The sequence below is a fragment of the Pinus tabuliformis genome, chromosome 1_1 (assembly GCF_031772625.1).
Source record: "Pinus tabuliformis cultivar Carrire ecotype Pingquan chromosome 1_1, CPIR1, whole genome shotgun sequence".
Taxonomy (NCBI): domain Eukaryota; kingdom Viridiplantae; phylum Streptophyta; class Pinopsida; order Pinales; family Pinaceae; genus Pinus; species Pinus tabuliformis.
In genome coordinates, this window is record NC_142297.1 from 867914305 (window position 1) to 867920230 (window position 5926).

Genomic DNA, 5926 nt, shown 5'->3' on the forward strand with positions numbered 1-5926 from the left:
CAAACAAGCCTTGCCTTATTTCTAATGATTTGTCCATCTTCATTCATTTTGTTTTTGAACACCCACTTAACTCCAATTATATTTTTATCCGTTGGACGAGGTACCAGCTCCCATGTCTCATTTTTCTCGATTTGAGACATTTCTTCTTCCATGGCTTCCACGCAATGAGGATCCTTACTTGATTGAGTAAAAGTTTATGGTTCTATCATAGATAAGAGAGCAATATCATTTTTCTTTGGTGTACTTGTCATCCTTCTTTGAGTTTGTATCCCTCCATCTACATTAACAATAATCTGCTCTTCCAGTTGATGTTTTTGGAGGAATTTCACTTTTGAAGGAGTTTGAGATGGTTCTTTTTCCTTTTGTTTTTCTTGATCTTTTTCCTCCTTTCCAAGTTCTTCGTTGCTTTCTTCAATGAAAGGGTCAACTTCATGATCTTCAATTTTCTTTACTGGAATACCTTCATCAATACTTTCCATTATTTTCCGTAGTCGATTATTGTAGCACTAGTAAGCTTTGCTTTTGGTATAATATCCAAGAAATATTCCTTCGTCAACCCGAGAATCAAATTTTCTTGTTGAGTCATCATTGATCTTTATGAAGCATTTGCTTCCAAAAATCCTGAAGTATTTTATTAAAGCAGGTCTTCCTTTCCATAATTCATAAGGAGTCTTCTCATTATTTGGTCTTAGTTGAGTTCGATTCAAGGTATAAACTGTTGTCCCGACTGCTTCCCTCCAAAATTTTGGCTGCAAGTTAGCTGCTAGTAACATAGTTCTTACCATTTCTTGAACAGTTCGGTTTCTCCTTTCAACTACCCCATTTTGTTCAGGTGTTCTAGAAACAGAGAATTCTCTTTTGATTCCATGTTCGTTACATAATTCATCAATTTCTTTTGATGTGAATTCTCCCCCCTTATTCGTTCTAAGACATTTAATTTTGGAATCCTTTTCATTTTCTACAAGAGCTTTCAGATTCTTAAAACATTCAAATGCTTCATATTTATATTTTATGAAATATACCCACATCAGTCTAGTATTGTCATCAACAAATAAAGCAAATTACCTTTCTCCTTTCAGTGCTGGAGTTCTGGTTGGCCCACATAGATCTGCAGGAATGATCTCTAGAGGTTTTGATGTGGAGAACTCCTTAGTCTTGTGGCTGGTTCTAGTTTGTTTGCCATGTTGACATGGGCCACATACAGCTTGTTATGGTTTGAACATATTTGGAATGTCACTTACTGCATTGATTTTGCTGATATTGATCAAGTTATCAGAACTTGTATGCCCTAGTCGCTTATGCCACAACCAACTTTCATCTGTTTGACTTAGATAACATTTATCTTCTTGAATTTTGTTCAGAATGTAGATGTTATCTGATGTTCTAACTCCTTTCGCCGCAAGTTATCCTGAGGAAGAGTTCCTTATTTCACAATTTTTAGTGTTGAAGACAACATTATGTCCTTAATCACAGATCTGTCTAACTCTCAAGAGATTGTGTTTGAGCCCATCTATCAGCAAAGCATTTTGAGCCTTTCCTTTTCCATTAATAAGGGTAACAATTCCTTTTCCAACAATTTTGGCAGATCCACTCCGAAATGATACATTTCCTTCCTTTTTGTTCAATGAGACAAACTTCCTTTTTCCGCTTGTCATATGTCTGGAGCACCCACTATCCACAAACAAAAGATTTTCATCACTGTGAGAACATAGAGCTAGACCACATTTATCTGTATTAGAATTTTCATCTTTTGCTTCTCTTCTTTCAAGGGGGTAATTCTGTTCACTATGTCCGTTATCATTACATAATGAGCAAATTGGATCAAATTTGACCAAAGGATCAAAAGAGTTGAAGATCTTGATTTGTCCTTGCCCTTTGAGACCACATGGTTTGTTTGTTTGATCCTTCAATCTCGGTGCTTCATTCTTACGGGGCATGCAATGTTTAGCTTGATGACCAAAATTTTTACAATAATAACAATGCCCAAAAAAGATATTTTGGTACATGTTGTAATAACCATGATTTTAATCAACCTTCTTTCTTGGAGTTGATCTTTCTTCATTTTTGGATTTGAGATGGGCCTTTGATGAGATGATTTTTCTTCTTTTGAATTGTTGGAGAGTATGTCAACATAGCTTCTTGCATTATCCTTAGTACTTGATGATTCTCCTTTAAAACCAATCCTGGACTTGTCAATTTGAGATTTCTGAGTGTTAAGAATGTGATCAAGTGTTTGAGAAATTTGCCAACTTCTTTTGATTTGTTCCAATTATTTCTTGAGAGATACTATTTCAGCTTCACATCTTTCACATATTTCTTCCTTTTCTTTTAGTTGATTGTTCATGATGTCCTCCCTTCTTTTAGCTTCCTCTTTTTCTGTTTTAAGAGAGATGACCTTCTTTCGTAACTTCTCATTTTCTTCAATGGCACTTATTAGTAATTCATTTGTATCTACTTCATTTTCCTGTATTGGTTCATCATCTTTAGTGAATGCCATAAATAGTACTTCTTTGCTTCCAACATAGTCATTTCTTCATCTAATTCATTATTACTTCCTTTGTGATGAAAGGTGTCTTTGGATGATTTCTTTTTGATGACCACATATTCATCCTCATCAGATTCATCTTGTTTAGAGAGGAAATTCTTCTTAGTAAATCCTTTCTTTTTGTATATCCTCCTTTTTGAATCTTCCTCATCATCACTGTCATGCTTATGAGGACATTTTGCAGCATAATGACCTATTCTTCCACATTCGAAACAAATAAGAGGGTGCTTACCTTTTAGCTTGGATCCTTTCTTTAGTCTTCGTACAAATTGCGCCAATTCAAATTCAACATCAGAGTCATCACTGTTGGTATTCCATCCTTTCCCCTTTTTTTATTTTGAGGCCTTGAATGTTGCATCTTTGGAACTTGGGATTCCTTTTCTCATCTCATAGGCAATGAGGATTCCATGAAGTTCATCCATCTTGAGAGTGCCTAGGTCCTTCATTTCTTCTATAGCACTTACTTTGGAGTCAAATTTGTCTGGGAGAGATCTTAACACTTTTTGAACAACAGTGCTTTCTTCAATCTTTTCTTCCAATCCTTAAGAGAGTTGACTAATTCAACTACTCAGAGGAAGTATGACGCAATATCTTATTCATCATCCATTTTCAGACTTTCGAAATGCCTCCTATGAGTTTGAAGCTTTGCCTTCTTAACTTTGGAGTCCCCATCATATAAGCTAACCAGCTTATCCCATACTTCTTTGGCCGAGTCACAATTCAAGACTTTCGTAGATTCAGAATCAGTGATTCCACTGGTAATGGAATTTAGAGCTTTGGCATTTGCAATGTACGCTTTCCTTTCATCTTGATCAATAGGAGGAGTGGGAGGGGAATTGTACCCATTCAAAACAAAGTTCCAAACTTCAGGTCCAAGCGACATTAAGTAGTAAGACATTCTCTTTTTCCAAAAACCAAAATTTGTACCATTGAACAACGAAAGCCTTCCTACCATTTCTTGATTCTTCATTGTAACTAAGAATCCTTCTTCCAGCTATTAGGATGATTCTGAAGAAGCTGTCTCTGAAACCAATTGTTGGAAACACTGAGAGGGGGGTGAATCAATATTTCTTTTCAATTGTTATTATTACCAGTTTAGATTTTTTACAATTTTAAACAAAGAAATGATTTTATTATATACAGAAAAGAATTGAATACAATATCTAATGAATTTTTCCAAGCACCAACTTGGACATTGATGAGGCTCCAACCTCTAAGGCTTTGACCCTATCTTATCAAGGCACCAACCTTGAATTTAGAAGCACCAACTCCAAGGACACCAATCCTTTCAATTTTGAGGCACCAACCCCAAGGCTCTAACCTTATATTTTTACTTTGTCAAGAAATGTTTGATTGTATTACACTGCTCCCAAGGTATTCTTCACTAAGCCCTATCCTTTGTAGTCTTTGTAACAGGTCATGGTCTGCACTACATATTCATTTCAGGTCCGAGCCTTCCAAGATTAACCTAGTCAAAAGATTTGGTTTTCCCGCTCGGTCTTCAGCTTCCTTCTTCGCTCGACCTTCGCCTTTTGCTGGACCTTTAACTTCCTACTCGACCTTCGGTTTCCTTTGTTTCTTCGAGTTCACGAGTTGTGAACTGTCTCACCTTCTCTATGATAGATGCCTAATTTAGCTACTTGAAGTGAAGCGTTTTAACTTGTATTTATACGTGTCTCACCAATAACTAAAAGACACATTCATTGGGAGGAGAGGTTGACTTATGAGGTCGCATATTAAGAAAATATATCAGAGGGGCCTTTTGTTAATATTCATAAAGTATAATGTAAACTCATTATTTATGGAATTCACATCATACGAGAGGCTATACCCATATTGGAGGTCCCATATGCCACGTCATTCCTTTAATCCCGCAATCACAACTTTCATGAAAATCGGAGGTTTTACAAGTTGTGCACATGCTCTGTGTTTTGATATAACATTGTCGATGCCCCTACTTCCGACGAAGTGGATGCGATATTCAATAAATAGTTTTTTGATAAATCATTCGGGTCCACAACTTTATCACAATCAGAGGTTTTACCATGTCATTCCTTTGAGACTTATGATCCCGTGGATGCAATATTATATTAAGTCATGTTATAATGGTGCAGGCGGGTCCTCAATACATATCATAATCGATGGTTTTAACGTGACATCCTTTTAAGACTTGCGATATGAAAGTTCTGATACAACGGATGCGATATTACAATAGGGTGTGTTATAATGGAGCAATCGGGTCCGCAACTCAAATCGCAATCGGAGGTTTCAATGTGACATGGCTTTAAAAACTTGTGATATGGCGGATGCGATATTTCTTTAGGGTAAGCCATCAAAGAGTAACCATCAGAAATCACAGGAACGAGAAGCCACAGGAAAGCCAAGCCAAGAGTAAGAGTCGAAAGGAAGAAAACAACAATATCGGAGGAGCATTGCGAACTTAATAGCTCTTCCAATAACTCTTCTTTGGTGGCTCCTGTTCTTGACTTCCAATGGCTTCCCTGATGGCTTTCCTCCTTGGCTTCATATCATTATTTAATATTCTAGAATATTGTCATATTGACATCAATGACAATCTAGATCAACATGGTGAATGATTCCTTTCTTTTCATTTTCTAAATTTTGTTCAAGATGCCTTCTTCTATCATCTTTCTCCCTTAGGAGTTGTTGCACTTCTATGGCTTTGTCAATTGTTGCACTAGCATAGGCTCCTGCATATTGTGATAGTCTCCCAAGATCTTCACTTTAGATGGTTTGGGCATCTTTCCACAGTACTTGAAAGGAGGTATTTCCAGGGACCAAAGCCTACCTTTGTTCAGTGCTTCTCCTCTTTCTCTATCTCCTGATTATTGCTCTGTGTTTGTGATTATAAAATACGTCCAAAGGAGGAATCTCCTCAATCTTGAGAACGTCCTCAGAGATCGGAAAAACCGGTATCATGTCCACATCATCGGTGTCCATAATTTCTTTAGAAGCCTCAACAGTGAACGAGGTCTTCTCAGTAATTAAACCAATCTAAGTGATCTTTGTCTGCGAGAGAGTTTGTAGTTTTTAGGGCCAGTTTCTTTAAGAAATTGATCCCAAATCACATCCAGATTTTCTTTTGTTGTAACCTTCTTTGTCTTTGATTGGGAAGCTGTCGATGTTTGATTTACATGAGCTACATATTGACTCTGAGATATGCTCATTTTTTTCTCTTCTACCGTGCTTTGTTGATTTAGTTTCAAGAATAAACTGGGCAAGTGGGAAATACTTTTAACCTTGTATTGATGAAATTGCACTAATTACTCAAGACTGAGTCGTGTTGCTACTTCTTTTTCAACTTGTGCATAATCTGAGGCCAATTCAAAGAAATCGTCAACTTTATTAGGCTTGTTTGTA